The sequence below is a fragment of the Formica exsecta genome, unplaced genomic scaffold (genome assembly GCF_003651465.1).
Source record: "Formica exsecta isolate Colony F162 unplaced genomic scaffold, ASM365146v1 scaffold115, whole genome shotgun sequence".
NCBI lineage: Eukaryota > Metazoa > Arthropoda > Insecta > Hymenoptera > Formicidae > Formica > Formica exsecta.
The window spans coordinates 807,424-827,462 of NW_021848490.1; the positions used below are offsets into that span (position 1 = coordinate 807,424).

Below are 20,039 nucleotides of genomic sequence, written 5' to 3' on the forward strand. Positions count from 1 at the left end.
AGCCGTTCAACGGATGCAAAAGGCGAAAGATTAGATATGGTAAGCGAGGCTAAAATTATGGATGAGCCAGTTTCGTGTTCGATCGAACAGGAAGGACGCGACGTGGAAATGAGAGAGGGGCGCGGGCACGACGACTACCCTTCCGCGCGCGACCCTTATGCGCGGCCGCATGCACTCCCCCACACAGTTAACGTTAGTGCGCGCGCTTCTACAGCTTGTTGCGGATTATGTAGACTCTCGTTGCAACATGTGTTCGTTATATCGCTCCGACGGAGTTACCAACTCTTGACTAAGGCTTCCCTCGTCTCGATGCCTCCTCTCCCCCCCGCTCACGAGACGGCACGACGCGTTTACGTACACGCGTAACAGCCCTGCGGCCGTGTGCGCACTTGTACAGTGTAAATATTTTATGTAGCTGCGCCGTGAATTAAGCGGCTTAAGTAGATTAAGACTGGGTGAAGAGCGGAATATCCGCCACTGCGCGGTTGCAATCTTAACTCTCGGATGTCGGGTTGCTCGAATATGTTATTACTGGCACTCTCTCGATCGAGGGATTATCGAAATGTCCTCGACGCTGTATCTCGTTTTCTTTTCTTCTTTTTCATATAACTCAGATAAAATGGCATACATATGGATCCAGTTTTCTTCTCGTCGAACCCCATATTCAAAATTATTAAGAAACTTAATATTTTTTTATCTTCTATTTACTCTATGTGAGTAGTGATTTGATAGAATCATATCGTATGCATATTTTATATGAATTAAATTTCTCTTTCTTTCCCATTAGATTGCTTAAGAGTTGTAAACTAAAAGAAATTATAGAAAGTATAACTTTAGTGACTATTAACGTATTTCACTCCACGTCGTAAGCTGGCATCTCTTCAACTTTTATGGTGCAAGTCGCAAAGTTAAATTTTCTTCTCATGAGTCTAATGCTAACTGAAAACTTAATTCCCACAATTTGTCTGTTTTCTTTTGCTACTACGGTTACGTTATAAATCCGGTCCATAAATCTACCGTAATCAGAGTTAAGTGATCGTATTGCGGATAATTTGAATTTGTTTGAACAAATCTCAGCGATATACGAGCGTATCCTCAACATTGTGTGTCGCGAAACTACGTTTTTCTCCGATAAAATTCTGAAGAGAGAAGCACCTCTCATGTACACACGATCGATCGATTTTTCGTCCGTTTAATCTCGCAGAATGTCGCTTTCGTCGAACCGTCGACATCGTCGAACGGATGAGAGACGATATCTCGTAACGAACCAGGCGGCTTTCCGTTTGTTTGCCCTGAAAACGGTAATGGCGAGATCTGCTCCTCCGTGTCCCAGAAACTGAGCGCCTGAAGAATTGACGGTCGCCAAAGTAAACTCGATGCCCGCGAGTTTATCCCGAACCATGGTAGCGTATCCCGAAGGACGCGGCGTGCGATGGAAAGGATGCGAGTTTCCGGAGCACGTCGTTGCGCCCGAAAAGTTTCCGTTCTTACCGTTGAGAATTCCCTTTTCTCCTTTAACCGTGCATCCGCCTGACCGCAATAGTAAATACTTTGCGGAAATGCCTTCCAATAAACGAGGAATAAAGCAACGTTCTAAGAATAAATTTTTTAATCTTTTAATAGTCCTTACTGTTTCTAACTATACAATCCTTTCTAGATTTCTAGATCATTTGTTCGCAAACACTAAAAGAACTTTTTTCTTAACATCCGAGCGATATGTACTGTTTAAAGAAGAAAAACTTTTGTAATTTATTAATTTATATAATATTTATAATATTTATGTTTTTATTTTCTACAGATTTATTAAACCTCATAAGTTGCAAATTACATTTGCTTTTATAATATTATACGATTATTGTCCAAAAAAATACGAGCTAAGAAAAGCTTTTATAATTGCTACTTTTTTTCTCTGACTCATGTCATACTAACTTATGAGTATCAAGTAAAAGCATATAAATACGCAAAGGATTTTTTAAATTCTTGTAATATGTATATTTAAAATTTTTCTTTATTCATTTTGGATTTCATCCGTTCGCAACGCATGAATTGAAAGGATCGTGCGAGAGAGATTTTGTAGTTATTATAAAATATGTATCTGACGGTAAGCTGCGCGCCGAGAAAAGTATTAAAGCCCCTTCGAACGAGAATCAATCTTGAGGGTGCGCATAGATAAGCGGGTCAAATACTTTCGCGAAAGTTTTTGGCCCACGGTTTCGGTTTTCCCATTTTCATCTCGGTCATAATTCCCTAGAGCGCGTCGGTCCGCGAACGAGATAATACCCGCGCGCGTGGATGTGCTCTCGTTAATAGAAATAATACCGTGTGCTGAAAGTAAACAGGTGTACGGTAGTGCTCGGTTAATACGCCCAGTAGACATAATATATGACACAAGTACGTGGGATAAACGACGACCAACAGGGCGAAGAGAGGTCGGGCATTCGCCGCCGAGCGTGTATAATTTAATGTTCAGAGACTCCCACGACTGTACGAGGGCGTTCCAATTTACCTTCCCTCAATAAAGATTTCGTGGCATTTATGGCTTTTGAATAATTCAAAATGTAGGTGTTTCTAGAAATTAAAATTTAGAAGAAAAAGAAAACGGAATTCAATTCGTGAAACAAAATTACAGAAATATTCAAATAATAAGAAATGTTGAATAAAAAAAACGATAGTATAGTTTTACTGTCGCAACTGTCGAAAAGATTGAGTTCGGTTTTATTGAAGCGTCCGTCGAGAGCGGATGTTAAAAGAAAGTTCGACGACATTGCAACCAATCTATACACGCCACAACTTTTCAAGCTGAAGCTGATAAAACGTGCGCGTCAAGCCGCGAAGTCGTTCGCGCAGTGACTTATTTTTTACGCTAACCGCATCGTTAAACATTCTCGACGGGCCTCACCGTCGTTCGCAGGTTTTATCGAGAATCTAACGAGAGAGATCTCTCGTTGCAATGCTCGACTTTAACGTCGTGCATGGATGAAAAAATTATCTAAAAATACACTCCGTGACTAGAATACTTGCGTAACAAATGATCGCGTTAATTGCCTTTACCGATCTTTTCACGGTGTCCTCAAGTATCGAGAATTTGAAGAGCAGCAATCGGAATGTTTTAACTACAATATTTGTTCTCATGGTCTGTTAGCATTCTTTAAGAACTGAGACTTTCACATCCGTTTGAGATCAAAGGGACTATCTGAGAGTTATGTCAATAAATTGGAAATAAAATAACTAATATTATTTTATGGAAGTAAAAAAAATTATGCGTATATATGAAAATATATAGAATGTTTATCTTTTTATTTAAAAATTACATAATGTTATGACTTGTTTTAAAAAGTTCTTTTAATTTCAAGATATTGAAATGTTCAAGCAAATTTAATATACAAAAGATAAATATTGAGAATTTTACGATTTATAATTTTAAAAATTAATAAAACATGTTATTAATACTACTTTACATTGTTAATTACTATTAATGTCAGAGAATATATTATATATAGAGAGTTATATTATTTAAATATATTATAATTGTAATATTTAAATGTATTAATTAAATTGTTTTTTTTATGATAGAACTCTAAAAATATACTTTTTTTGTTGCAACACTAAAATCATCAAGATTAAAATAACCACACAAACTTTTCTTTCTGTTTGTATTACAATTACACAATAATATTATATCATACGCGTACCAAAATAATTAGATATATTGCCCTTGTCTTTCTATCGTCGACTTGTACTACTGTCACATCCAATAGCTTAAATACAATTGATCTTGCCGTATAATCAGCCCTTAGAAAAATACGAACCATGCCATTTAAAGGAGAAAAGATAACACAATCAGAGTTAAAAAGATCGTGTCTTCAGACAAGATCATGCCTTGATTATCGTCTCGAGACGCATCGTTCGTTAGTCAAAGCCCACAAGACCGAATGCAATTAAGCGTCGCATAGAGTCCGTCGTGTCGCGTCGCGTCGCGTGTGCACGCTCGATAAGGCGAGAAGCGAGTTCGTTTCGTGAAACTGCCAATAATAATTAACGTCGGCACGAAGCCTCGTCCGCCCTTGTCTAACGGTGAGTACGCGCACGTCTCTGTGCGCGCCACGGGAAGTGCCTACGGGGAGGAAACACACCGTATAACGAACTTTCGCAGACAGACTTTGGCTTCGCTGACCTGCCAATAATTATCGACCCGCACGCGTATATTCGCAAGAGAGAGAGAGAGAGAGAAAGAGAGAGAGATGTGGTACTTCGATGGTACTTCGGGTTTACGAGGCGGTCGCATCTCCAAGGAACCATCCTTTAGCCAAGACGGAATACTAATCGTCGGCGTGTCAAAACGCTGGCGAACCGAGATGACGTATACAGAGTGTCCGGTAAAGACAGCGATATCTTATCTATATATAAGTAACGACCGACCTTTTTTTTAGAGCTGAAACTTTTCTGAGAATTAATAAGTAAACTAATTAACGTTAAAATTAATTACCTCGAGCTAATCGCATATTTAGTACATCTTTTGAAAGTCTAACTTATTAAATATTGAGACGCAGAATGTTGTGTTATTTATTAATTCGGTAATTAATAAACTTTAATTAGAATTTTATAGATAAGTACATTCTTTCGGCTCAATAATTTCTCATTCACATATCGTGTGCGAATAAAGCTGAATAAAATTGAATAAACTATATTCGGCATTTAATCTTTATAAATTAGTCAGTTATACAGAGAGATTTAGAAATTAGTGCAAAAATTGTAAAAGTTAATTAAAATTAGTCTTTGATTCTCTAATTGATGAACAGTCATAGAATTAAAATTTCTTGGAATAATAACTTTTAATGTTCTCTCAACGAGTGATTTATGATATTCAGGATAAAACAGATTTCTACGTTAAACGTAGCGGGATCGTATTGAGAGCGGGACTGAACGTAGTGTGAGCACGAACACGTTCGTGTTTATGTCAAATATATCCAAAGCGAGCTACGTATCCCGTAGAGAGTTGTAATACTGGATTGTGCGCAGGTATCTTTGTATATACACATATATGTGCATACAGAAACACACTTGGAAAGGAGTAAAGAGTATTTTATTACTATACGACAGATAATGCTGAATGTGCTCCGCTTCCACCGCGTGCGCGCATACGCTATTACTTGAATATCTACCGAATGCCCGCTATATGCAACCAAATATACGTCGCTCGATATGGCGTTGAAGGGAGATGTGCTTGTACCTTCGTACACGATGTTCCAGAAATGTTATCACACTTTTCATGCAGAAATTCTTTGAGCAATGCTTGATCAATTTGCTTTCTAACACAAATAAATTAAGATGTACAAAACAAAAACTATTTCGTATTAAATTTAAAGAGCGCAAACAGATAAGGAAATATTCTTTTATATAATATCATATAGATACATTTATATCTATATGATATTAAACATTATTGCATTACGTATATGCAATCGTAATAAATTAAATTCGAGCGACTATTTTTTTTTTTAATCTTCCTTAATTACGTTATTCTTCGATCAGCAACTATACGAAGCGAAAACGTTCTGCGTTTAGTTTTGCATTTCAAATGAATTCGCAAGAATGTTTCTGTCTTTATCAGTTCAAGCCAAGCATGAAAAATGATCCTTATGATAATCATGTTCGTACAGTGACACGACGTAGATGAAGTATTAAATTAAAGTTAAACGGGAATTTTTATAAAAATGCAATAATGGAACAAAAATATATAAAAATGTATAATGATATTATACTTTATATTTTCATCCAAATATAACTAATAGAAAAATTATCTTATTTCTCCACTTTAAAAAATTAAATGCATTCTTTCTTTTTCTCTCTTGCAAACTTCTTATATTTTTAATAAATTTATGCAAACATGAATAAAATATTAAATAAATTTATCTACACTCACAATTTTTCTTTCCATTCTTTGAATTTATACATAATACATATATTTATGTATTATTTATTTATCTTTATGTACATGATAATTGATTTGATTATTCATGCTTTGTAGCATAAATGCAATTTGCTTGGATTCCTGTTTTTCTGCATACTTATCCACTAATAAAATACCTCGGTAACATTCCAAAAATGTTTGAAAAATACAGAAATTTTATTTTATCGCGCAGTTGATATTACCGAAAAAAGCGCAACGAAAAACACGGCATCGCGTTGTCCGTTGTGAGCTATAACGAGGCGGTATTACGTTTGTTCGTTACACACTCTCATATTAGCTATACGGCTCAGGAAGGTGATACGCATGCCTACACGTTCTCTGTGGCTCTGACAATTTCAAACGGGAATTGAAAAATCAACGAGAGATCAGAGATCAAAAATAACGACGTCCAAAAAAAACGCATCAATATTCCGTTTCGCTATATGCGTTTACTTGATGACACAATAAAAGATCAAGAAGAGTAACAGTAAATATATTCTTCTCGTATTTGATCCGTAATAATGATTCCTATTAAATCGTAAAAAAAAAATTAGACATATTAGCAAAAAACAGAACGTATTATTTAAGTGAGAATTATTATATATAATTAGTGTATTAATTATCATTTAAATACAATCTGTTAATATATTCTAATAAATTTTTATTAGATATGTTTTATCTCTTTTTCTCTCTTTTATTCGATTTTAAGAAAAATAAAAAGATTTGAATATCGGTATAAAACAAAAGAATTATTTACAATAATTACGTATTAAATTATTAGTAATTTAATTTAACTTTAATATATCAATTTTATATGACATATGAAAAGTAATTGCTTGCCTATATATTACTTTTCCTATATATATTAATGAGTCATTTTCTTTGCCATCTCTTCCAATGTATCGTACACGAAGTTAAACCAAATTACTTCGTGGTTTTGTGTAATAAAAATTTACATTGCGTTAAATGCACAGAGTTATCGCTAAATAGAGACTGAAGAAAAAGCCACGAAAAATTCAATTTACCCGAGTATGATTTTTTCTTCTTTTTGGTTACAAGGTCAAATGGAAATGTTATTGTAGGTTTCGGTGATTTTGAACCGATCCGCATTGCATTCAGAGTAGAAGCAATGGTCTGTGGCAAATGCAAAACTGCAATCTCGTGGCTGCACGTACATCGGTGATTAGGTTAACGCGAACACGACTTTTTTCTCGATACAGTATGCAGAATCGTTTGAAAAAGTAGTCACCACACTTTCAAAGCTATCGTGTCTTTTTGAGATTCCGCGAACTTCCATACACACAACATCAGTATATTTTCCTTAAAATATTCAAGATCGTGAAAGTCATCAATAACTGGCATTACGAATATTTTCAGGAGACTATAACACTGCAATATGATACAAATATTTAAGTGCTACATTCAAAAATACATTACAGAGAGAAGACTCATATTTTCTTAATCTTTAAATTTTTCTAATCTCGAAATAATTTGCGATGATCGCAATAATTTATTCACACGTTTTGTATAAAAGAGATAAATGTGAAACATTCGCTCTAAAAAAATGATTAATAAAATGTTTGCGATTAATTACACAATATACTCATTTTTATTGCCAGCATGAAGTCAAAAAATACAAGCGTGCAGCGCTATAAATTGCGATTAAATACACATACAATTTGCTTTCATTTTCCGCTCCTTTTATTATCTATTGTCTATAAAAATGATTTAAATACTTTTTTATCAAACTACAAATACACGCCTGTTATCTAGTTTCGAACAATTCTGCCCCATTTTGCGCGGCCTACAAAAGTCTATTGTTGCAACTTTAATTACAAGCCGTCGCGAAAATTTCACCTCAACGCTGTGTCTCATAATGAATTTCTGCGGCGATATTCTGTCGCAGAAAGAGAAAGCGAAGTGCAGACTTCGTGACCACAGCGGAACCGCTTAAGCCTCGTCTCAAGCAACGTTAGCATTTTTGTGCAGGAACTGCTCGCATGTGTAATCAAATACCAACGCAGGAAATATGTGATGTACTTGCAGTAACTATCGATAACTGCAACATTTTTTATACAAAAACGACTTTATAATCGCCCGTATCTCAGTTAACTTTGTGGAAATCTACCTTAAATTGCACATATTACGTTACAAAAAATATATTCAATTTCCGCGAATATTTTATTCACAACTTATTTTCTCTCGATAATATATCTGTCAAATTGATCGCATATTGTTGATATTATTATATGTAAAACATTGACAAATAAAATAGAGCAATTTTGAGTCTATTCGAGAGAATTGCCGTTAGACTTAGATTTGGAAAAAGGTCAGCCTCATTAAAAGATGTGGAAAACTTTGAACAAATTTTCAAGACGGATTTGTCGGCGGGAAGCTCTCTGTTAAATCGGCAACGGTGCTACCGCGAATTGTATTTTCGCGAGCGAGAATTAAAATCGAGCGGGTTGCGGAGCGAAATTAGTAACTACGGCTTCGCCTTCCGACACGAAACAACGTAATGAGCGCTTTTGCGTGGGAAACAAAGGGCGAGAGAGAGTAACGGGGTTTCGGTTTCGACGAACGGGAGGAAAAATCAGACCAGCGCGAGCGGAGCGAACCGAACGAACGAGGGGGGAAAAAAAGTGGAGCGAGAAAAAAAGTTACCAAAAAAACAGAAAAGAAAAAGAAAAAACGCTCTCTCACCGCGCGCTCCGCAATCTCTTCCCGAACGCTTCTTCGTCGCCGGCGACGTAAGCACTTTCGCGTGGGAAGAGAAGTGGTTCGCCCGCGTACGTAGCCAGACATCGGTAGCCCGGCATTCGTTGCTTGTCGCCCAGTGGTAGGCACCGTTGCATTTTTCAGCGCGCCTCAGCACTTTCCACACTTTGCTCTAATCTTCGCCGAAATCTCTATTGTACGAATGCTTGAATGTATATTTGCCTTGCGCGTCGTTTCTATCATTATATATTATGCACGTTATCTGATAATTAATATGGAGAGTAGCTAAGTTAATACAATTACACTCAAAAAAATGTCTTGCTGATATAGGTAGATTTCTAGGTGTCACAACAAAAATTTATCGCTATTTTTTGTATCTGTTAGAATATTGTCTGTTACATATAGAATTTATAGCAGCAACATTCTAATAATATCTTCTAGAAAATTTAGGTCCCATTGCCAAATGTTAATCACTGCATTGGATAAATATGAGTTTCGATACTACAGAACGATCTTTGTGAGAAATATAACTGCCAATTATAACTGCAGCATCGAAAAATTGAGAGAAATTGTTTAAAAGAGCTAGATAGATTGGGCGCGTTATACAAATATGTTAGATGTGAGGATTATATATTTATTTGTTTCTTGCCGCTAATTTTTTTTTGTGTACCACAGCCAAACTTTATAACAAGTATGATTGGCCTTAACATGGATAGGCGCCACAGAAAAACATTCTTTCTAAATTTCACAAACAGTTCAGATATAAATTCTGTCTCTGTCACTTAGATTGATTAAATGCGAAACATATGCGATATCACAGTATTTGCTAATCATTTATGTACCTCAGCTAATTTTGCGCACCCAGAAAATTTTTGCTGTGGTTGCAATACCACTTTTTTGAGTGTAGCAAGAATCATAAAACATAGTTGCATTGTGTTATTACCATTTACGTCGAATTGCACTAAATCTTTAGCAAACAACAACGTGCTCACCTGATAATATAGTCAGAGATTTGAGTGTAGGAACAATTATTAATATGGATTTCAATGCTATATAAGGGCAATATCATGAATTTAAAAACGAGATTCGAATACATTCAACATGGTAATTTAAATTACACGGCAACTTTATTTCAAATTGTATGAATTATTGCAATATAAGTTGTATTGTAAAAAAACAGAAAAAATTATTTTTAAAATAATTTAGAGAGAGAGAGAGAGAAAAAAAGAGGTAAAGCTTGAGGATACATCCTTAATTTTCAAATGCAAATACAAAATGTAAATACAATATGTGTCTATTCTCACTATATCTATTTCGACATTTGTTCATGTATTTCGAAAACGACAACAGCGTCCTTAAAAATTTCCTTATTATTCAAATATTAAAACATAAAAGATCTTACAATCAGTCCATAAATTATTTTTGAGAACGTACGGCTATGCATAGAAAAAAAAGCGCCGCGTTACTCTGCCACGAATCTAAAGATTCTTGTTGAAAAGGTGAGGCAGATGCCTCGCTTTATGCGCGATAAAAACGTTTACGCGCTCGAATTCCGCCCACGACATTGTTTACGAGGATACGTAGCCGCATTGTGTTACGTTCTAGCGAGGGTATCGTCGACGCCATGCTGCGTGCTCATAATAATTATCGAACGCGCGGCCCACGATAGAGAGAGAGAGCTTTTGCAATAGCGGGTACGGTGAACGTTAAAGTGCCACGTGCGATAGATGGCGAATTTAAATCCGAGAGGAAAAGCCGCAACTAATAATTGCTCTCCATCGAACGCGAAGTTTTAGCGCTTGCCGTAAGCGAATTATATTGTGTGTTACAAAAAATATGTTTTCGGTGTAATTATTAATTTATACATAATAATATATTAACGCAATTATACGTACAAATGTATATTTCATAGCATAGTACATATTTCATATCGTTAACGCGCGATAATGAATGGACGACATGATGCACCAAAAAAGATAAAGTAACGAGAAACAGAACTTGATCTTCCATCTCTCCTTTCGCAGGACGTATCGCATTGTCCATTGCGTATCATTTTGCAGTGATAGCGAACGAAGGACCTGACGTCTGCAAAAGTGATACATGTATATTTCACTGTTATAACGGTATCGTATTTGATTTGATAAGCCATGAGGAGAGCAATCTTGTTTAAAACGTTTACACAGATAATCGAACAGACATTTGTATCTCGCGGATAGAGTTCATCGCAGTGTTCGTTACAGTAACGTCAGTAAAATGGAATGGTTGCATGCAAAAAGAATCCATCAATGTAATTAATATTCGATAAAAATACAAATCTTCTTCTTACTTTTTTAACTGCATCTGTTATATATAAATAAATATTTGGGATTTTTATATTAATCAATGCGATTAATACTAATCTAGTATTAATTAATGCTAGCTATTAATATACTAGCTAGTGTTAATAAATATTTTAGCTAGTATTAATTAATGCTAATTAATACTAGTTAAAAATGTATTCATTAAAAGAACGGAGTCGTCGCGCGACTCTTATAGCCGAGCCTCCAATTATAGCCGTTAATTTTGATATATCAAAATTAATTTCCGCGTAACGTCCGGCATATATACATGTTTGCAACCAATGTTGATAGAAATCATGTAAAAGCGCAAAACCAGCATGGCTGGAGCGCTGCACGAGCGAATGCGTTGTAATCAACTAGCGACGTAGTAGATTGGCTGTCTCGCAAAAATTGCGGCTATCCGAAATTCCGAGATTAAACCAGGAACGGCTGAAAAACTGTCGGAATCGCGAAAATACAGTATGCGCCGCCGCCGGACGCCGGCGCCGCGGATTATTTCCAATCAAAACGAATCATTTTAAATCCCAAATAAACCAATCGCGTGTCCGCGCGTTCTATCCGATGTCCGACAATGAAGACATCAATCGCGGTGTGTTTGCGCACGATAAAACTAATTAACTAATTCCCTCGCAGTAGCGCTCCTCTCTCATCGCTCTGGATAAGACTTAAACCGAGTTAACGGTGAGAATTTAGTCTTTTCGGAAAATGGAAAACGTCATTAAACTTCAGTTACGAGCGGTGCAGCGAGAAACCATAGGTCCGACACCGCGATTCGAAATTAAATTTGTCCTGTAAACGAGGGTTAAGTGTTGTTTATCCCGCCTGGGAAGAATGGCAGCAGTTATGTTCCAGTTAATAAAGTTGCCAACTTTTGACTGTTTAATTCGTTTTAGTGAAATAAAAGTGAAAATGTCTTTTGCTCGCGCTGAATAATTTGCACAAGCCATATTTAAATAGCAGATAATAACATTCACGATTGATTAATAAATATTCAGTTTTTTCTATATTTAATAGAAAAAGAGAGAAAGAGAATAGTAGCTTTGACATGAAGGCTATAATGATTTTCTCTCTCTCTCTCTCTCTTTCTCTTTCTTTAGCAATGCACATCAATATCTCTTACGTTCTCGAGACTTTAATTCAATTTTGTCTTATTTTATTAATATCAACTCACGCACGTATGCACAATGACACGCACGATTGGCAAGCATACAGAAACTGGTTTTTAAATAGCGTTCTTGTTTTTTCAAGTGCAAAGAGTAAAAATAGACCGCGCACATATGCTGCCAATGTAAGCACGCATACAAGGAAAAATCGCGGTTCCTCCAACGTGCGTCTTATTTGCACTTTATAACCGATCAAACCGATTGCGTCGCACATCCGTTTGATTTCTCTTATGCGAGCACTACGTTCGCGAATCTTCGATTTGATCGCTTCGCACATCGAAATTGGATTCTCGCCAAACGCGCATGCGTTTTGCCGTGTTTTACGAGTCACATTACATTCGCATGCGAATAACACTATATAACATCTGGAGCACAATCATGAAGCTATAAAGTAAGGAGGAGTACGTGCTAAACCATAGCTATGAAGTAATATATTATAAAAGTAGATAAACGTAAAAAAAAAATGTTAACTTTATTTAATCTAATTTATATTATTGCGTTTCTCGCTCTTAATTATGCACGGAAAAAAAATGCTGTTGCTTCAATTAAACGTCGACGTCACGGGCTGCCACAAACATATATAATTCATTCAATAATATTTTTATTGGATCAAATATCTGGATTATTAAAACAACTATCTGATATTCATCAGATTTTTTTTCCGTGCATAATTAAGAGCAAGAAACGCAATAATATAAATTAGATTAAATAAAGTTAACATTTTTTTTTTACGTTTATCTACTTTTATAATATATTACTTCATAGCTATGGTTTAGCACGTACTCCTCCTTACTTTATAGCTTCATGATTGTGCTCCAGATGTTATATAGTGTTATTCGCATGCGAATGTAATGTGACTCGTAAAACACGGCAAAACGCATGCGCGTTTGGCGAGAATCCAATTTCGATGTGCGAAGCGATCAAATCGAAGATTCGCGAACGTAGTGCTCGCATAAGAGAAATCAAACGGATGTGCGACGCAATCGGTTTGATCGGTTATAAAGTGCAAATAAGACGCACGTTGGAGGAACCGCGATTTTTCCTTGTATGCGTGCTTACATTGGCAGCATATGTGCGCGGTCTATATCTGGATTATTAAAACAACTATCTGATATTCATCAGATAGTTGTTTTAAAAATCCAGATATTTGATTCAATAAAAATATTATTGAATGAATTATATATGTTTGTGGCAGCCCGTGACGTCGACGTTTAATTGAAGCAACAGCATTTTTTTTCCGTGTGTAAAGCTTGAAGTAATTTTCTTTTCTAACATTTACTTCTTTCAATTTTTCTCATGCAAATTGTTTCATAGAAATGGTATAAAAATGGGCAAATAAGAGGTAACTCATTACACACAAATAGCGCAATTTGTTAAGATACTTATAATTGATACATATGTTTTGTTATATTTAAAAAGAATTTATTTCATCGCCTATGATTCAGAATTGATATTTTCCGAATTCTGCTTTCTCGGTGTAAATAGAAATGGTTTTAAGTCATTAATCCAACATACAATTAAAACGTATATATATATATAGCCTTTAAATTAGCATTTGACCTATTTCGCAGCATTGATCTAATAATATCGTAGAATTGCTATTATAATAAAACACATCGATACTGGCTTATAAATATTAATCTAATCATTATTAATAAATACTGCAATAACAAAAACTTGTTTTATTGTTGCATTTGGTAATTATATTGAAAAGATAATTAGCTAATCTATAAGAGATAATTATATAGTTTAAAAATAGAATTATAATGCACAAAATATAATTATAATACACATTGCAAAAAAATTTTACATTCTGACTGACATATTACAATATTTCTAAAAATTCTTGATTAATGATTATTATTAATGATTATCACTTAAAAGAAAAGGACAACTTTCTTTCACTGCAAAAAAATTTTCAATTTTATAAAATGTTTTTACGATTTTAAGGCTTTCTTTATCTTCTCTAATGCATTATATCCGCATTCATCAAATCTTATATATATCTCAAAGAAAAATGACATAAAACGGCAAATAAATTAAAGCTTAACATTGAAAAACGCATATATAATACATATACGTTGCTATTGCATAATGATAAAATCTATACGTAATATATAATATAATATCAACAATATATCAAAATACTTTGAGATGAGGAGAAACATTCTACTGCCATAAAAATTTGAAGATGTCAGTATAAAAGCGATGAATGCGGATCGCTTTTCACGACGCTGTAACCAGGCCATAGTCTAAACTTTGCGTGCGTTAACAAGACGATGGCGATGATGGGATAGTTTCGCGACTTTACGTTATGTAAACTTATTCTGGGTTTTCTTTTGGAGAAGCGAGAGGTCGGTAAATTCGAGCGCCTAATTATAGAGGTGCTAGAGAGAACGCCTTTAACGCCTCCACCGTCCGCCTGCTTCTTCCCACGAGGAACTCCGACGGTGGTGTGAAGGGCGCTGAAGGAGGCACTTGGCTCACCACGAACTAAGAAGTTTCAATTTCCGAACATAGTCGTGGTACGATGTTATTAATGCAATTAAGCAGGATTTCCTTCACACGATACGGCCTTGTTGACTACGCCAATAGAAAGTAATCATGAGCGTCACCATGTCTTAGTCCACACGTATATATTAAATATGTCATAATATTCAAAGGCAGATATTTCAAAGGAATTTTCACAAAATTACATCGGTATAATCTCTTTTGAAATTTTACATTTCAATAAATTAATAATTACAATTCGATTACTATTGTCATTATAAAAACTGAAAAATAAAATTTGCATTTTAAATATTTATATAAAATATTCTTGGAAAAATGTAAAAACACTGAAGGCTTATGGTATAAATGTACTTCAAAAAGAAATTCGGATATTTGATTCACCACTTTTTAAAGAGGGTAATTAAAAATAATTTTAAAAAAGAGATAGAAGAAAAAAAAAAGCTACTTCAATATTTGTTTTCCTGATCTTAAGGAAAAACTAGCCGTGAATGTTGAAACATCTCCGAATAAATTATGATATTTTCAACGTTTTATTTTCATTAAATATGTAAAGATAAATATTCATTTATAAGACAACAAAAACAATAGGGAAAAAAGATTATGCAATTCTAATAAAAATGAGACTTCAATTTTAGCGCCAAGTTACAGCAACATGATGTGTTGATTCAGTTATATCGTACTATTCGGTATAGTCGTACATGCAATAATGCAAGTTTACCTTCCTCTCGTACGAGATGATCACAATTTAAATGCGGCCCCACCGTTTTCCACTTGCACGCGCATCTGCGTTTATCTATCCCTCCCAGTCTTTCCTTACCCATCGCAGTTTTGCTATCGTTTAGCACTGTCATTGTATCAGTTTTATGTCTGTATAGCGTTAAAAACAGAGGCGTGTCAAGCATATTATTTTCATAAGCACGTGTCTAGCATGTGCCAAGCCTTCAACTACATTAAATTCAACATGATTAATACCCGTATACAATTTATCATTGTAATACATATACATATATAATCTCTCTCTTGGACAAAAGTATAGAATATATTATAATATATATAATATAAATTTTAGAAAATAGTGGTAAATCAAACTAATTGGTATTCATAAATTAGCAAATACAATTAATTCGGAAATATTTTATTAACGATTATAATTCAATATAAAAAGAATTTATGTCGCTTTTAACTTGTGAATACTGATTTGTCTAATTTACCATAGTTTATTAAAAATACTCCATATTTCCTTACCAAGGCAATATAAAATGTCCTATTGTAATAGCTTTTTTCAATGATTTTGTAATTACAAGAGCAGTAAATATATAGCTGTGTAAATGAATATACGAGTAATACAAATAAATATATGATCTATCCAGCCTTTTAACATCGATAACAAAATAGCTAGAAAAAAAACAGTTACACATTTAACGCTTTATTAATTATATGATACATAACATAAGAAGAAAAAAAAATAATAATAATTTTCGAAGACTTGTTAGCCTCGGAAGAACTAATTATTTTTTTTACTACAATTAGTTGGAAATATGTGTGCAATATATATCAACTTTTCATTCATTCTGTTCTGTTTTCATTTATGGTTATGTATTCTTCTCGTAATGTATATGTATTGTAATTACGTCTTTGACGTGAAATTATTATGTATCGCAATGCAATACGCGTGACGTTAATAAGATAGACCTTGGTCTTTAGCACAAGCGTTTCTTTGTGCGTCGAGCAATTAGCTTGACGCCAAATGTGCTAATAATAAGTAACGACGAATTATTTTTCATTCGAAGTACAGAGTAAAATTCGAATTTTTGCAAGAATTTTGTGAAACCGGGGCAAAATGTCGACACACTGAGATGAGGATGACGCCACTTGTTTTGCCGCCGTTTCGCTAATACCGCCGTACCAATACTCTCCTTCTCGAGTTCGTGCTTCGTCTACAAAGTGGCACCTATAGTAGCTTTGACGGAGCTCTTTCGGCCCGAGCTCGCCCTACATGTGGACCTCTTCCCGATTCGCACCGCAAACGCGAGAAACTTCGAACGCGAACGACAATTCGGTCCTTCACTTTACCGTGTCGTTTCTCACCATCGAAAGAAGGTGGTCCGGGTGAACGTGTAACGCGCAGACAATACCGGGTGGCGAGTGCAACTGACTACCGCGACTTTGGCACGAGTATCACGTGCCGCGATAAAGCAACGTGCCGTGAGACGATCGAGACGCAAGGTCGGTCGACCTACAATGCAACGGCAAGGTCTTTTTCAGAAGACTCAACACGTCGAATTGCATCTCGCGGATTTAACCCTTTCGGTACGTGTGATGACTGTAGCGTTAAGTGCTCGTTGTAACACGTTCATCGGCTACGGTCGAAAAATGCTCGCTATGAGAAAGTTTCCGTGTGTACGCTACATGAATTTGCCATGATGTTTTCGTTCCACATACGTAGCAAGATTTGTATAACCAATTTGGAACAAAATTTCATTTTAACGAAAAATATGTGATGCTTTATTTTAGCGAAAAATGAAGCATTAATGATTTCTGAGGGTCGTAAATAATTGAAATTGTGTTAAGCACAGAGATGTGTTTAGCAGAACCATCAATTCTTTATTTATGAAAAAAGAAATATGAACTTATCTGGCTCGCGAATTATCAAGATATATAACATCGAATTGAAACAGTTGCTTCTATCAAAAGAAAATCGAACTTTTATTAGTGAAGAACTCGCTCGAATTTAACCGCTCGATGATATATATGATAATTATAGTTTATATAGCAGATATAATCGAGAGAAGTTTACTACGAAATTCCGATTATATTCGACGTAATAATAAACGACTATATAAGAACGCAAGAAGTTTATGTTTTATATAACCAAAACTTTTTTAATCTAATGTCTGAAATTATATACATTTTTAGAGCAATTATCTGTAATTGAAACAAAATAATGTTTTTCAATGATAAGCTCTAACATTTTTTACGATCGTATAGCAATCATCGTTTATGATTAAAATTTTTTGTGTACAATAATCAGCAAATTGAGAGATTAAACATTATCGAGCATAGAGAAAATTAAAAATAATAACCATTACCATAGTAAAATCTCTCTTATAATAATTAAACTTGGAAATAAGCGATCGTCATGTTTCCGAGTTATTCATTCCTCGTTACACGAGCATCGTTAAAGCGCCGTAAATTAAATTTCAAAATATAACAGTAAAATTGAATGAAACATATTTATTTTATCTAAAGTCGTTCTCCTAAACATTAATTAAAATTAAATAAGATTTAATTAATTCCGTACTTCTTTGTAAAGATTAGATGAAAAAGAAATAGAAAGTCAGGTAAAACTCAGTTTTTTTTTATCTTTAATTAATATTTATGAGAGCGCGCGGCAGTTAAATTACCAAAACGTAAATTATGTCAGTTTCGAAACAAACGGCTTACAGACGCGCGTCCGTCACGATGTATGCGTGCCCGATTCATGAATGCGCCGCATTCATAATTCTAACATTGTCAGTGATAATGCGCGTGATAAGGTCTAATGTAGCGTATAACGAGGCGAACGATCCAACGACGCAATCGATACGACTTCGAGTAATAACTATAGCAGGTAACGCTCGCGTGGCAATATCAAGTAGAGAAGGTCAACGGCGAGACATTTCTGTGAACAATTACGCAGCATTTGCTACTAATAGATACTACGCGAGAGGATCAAAGAAATGTGTGTAACGTATCCCGATAAGAATTGACTCTTTGCACATACATACGCGACGATACATGAGGACGAAATAAGGTAACACGTCGAGAGCGATACGCTCTCATTCCACATGCCTCGCGAGCTCAAGGACACCGTATGCTAACAATCGATAAGCCGGCATGTTCATTCGATTGAAAGAACGCAAGTTTTTTTATATTCGAGTGAAAACGATTTCCGCGAAAAGACAAATCGAGCTGTCGACACCGCGCGTTGAAGAAATAGTTTGAATTTCCGCGAACAATTTCCGATTTTCCGCTAATCAAGAGCCCCCGTTGTTTTCTCCTTTACTTATGTTAAATCATCTTCCACGAAGGCGAAACACGTCATCGGTACCACGCGACCCTCGTGATTTTTTTGCACGCGACGCGCGGCATTTTCATGAATGAAAAGGCGCACATTTGGTTAAATATATACACGAGTCTAACGGTAATTAATTAAATAACATAGCAGTTTATTTCCTAAAATTAAGACTGGCACTGAAACTAGAACAATGATAACAGGATTGATATATTATTTTATTCATCTGATTCTGAACATTCTTAGAAACGGTTCACGCGCGCTCGGTGATTCAAGTGGTTCAAATTTGGAAATTTCTGCGAGACTGAGCGAATATATATATATATATATATGGTACGTCACTTTGAAGTCACATTAGGCCACAGCATGAGTTAAACGCTGTTAAATGTCACGTGTCACGTACGGAACTATCGGACGAGCGTAGCGAATGCACGATGTAAAAGCCGTGTCGCGCGTTAACAGAACGGTATGAGACGTGGGAACGCGGACACGTCGAATAACTTGAAAACGCCAGCACTACTCCCGTCGCGTGTTTAACGAAACAGCTGTCCCGCAGCTATGCCTATCGAATCGAGCGACTTCAACCACATTATCGTGGTTCAGAAAGTATAAGACGAATAGAATTGCGAGAATAGTTTACGTACCCAATAGTCATAATCCAAAGCTGTTTTTTTCACCGGTAATTAACGAGCCTTTCACGAACACCACTGCCTCCTTCGCGAGTTTCTCTGCGAGATGCGTACCAGTTCTCACTGTATCAATGGCGCATAGGTATGTTACAAATCATCATGCAATCACGTTTAGATGGGAATTCCAGCTGCTCTTAATCTTCCAAGATGATTACGATGTCTCTTGCAGATCAATCGATACATTACTCGATTACTATCGGGAATATTGGAGCACCTTCGTGTCCTTCGCAAGGGGTTGATTCGCGCAAACAAGACGATATCGCGACACGAATCGTCTGCAATATAATCCTTTCACCGGTCAAAAGTGAAATAAATCAACACGGAACAGATATTTGACTATTAAAATATTCAAACAGCGTTTTCCGTTAAACGAGGATTCGTACGAGAAGGATACGAGTCAGCACAAGTCAGTGAACATACTTTGCGTACCCTTCTCTCTTCTATCTGTCAACGAGACGATCGAAACACTCGGAACGGTCGTGCTCTCTCTTCTCGCAAGAGAATTATACCGCGACACGCGTCAATGAATACTTCACGGGTAATACTCGTAGCCACGCGCGCGGACGATCTCGTCGAAGCCGTCGAGGGCACTTGTCCGGGGGGGGGGGGGGGGGG

General features: G+C 35.7%; 1 protein-coding gene across 13 annotated transcripts in view; it reads right to left on the bottom strand.

Moving 5' to 3' along the window:
* The window catches only part of LOC115237804 (CUGBP Elav-like family member 1), a 419,211-nt gene extending 399,186 nt beyond the window's left edge, over window positions 1–20,025 (bottom strand). For all 13 annotated transcript variants that reach the window (XM_029811095.1, XM_029811111.1, XM_029811231.1 and 10 more), the window contains exon 1: window positions 19,380–20,025. The gene's annotated coding sequence lies outside the window, so the exon portion shown is untranslated. The remainder of the gene's footprint in view (window positions 1–19,379) is intronic.
* Between the last annotated feature and the right edge of the window lie 14 nt (window positions 20,026–20,039).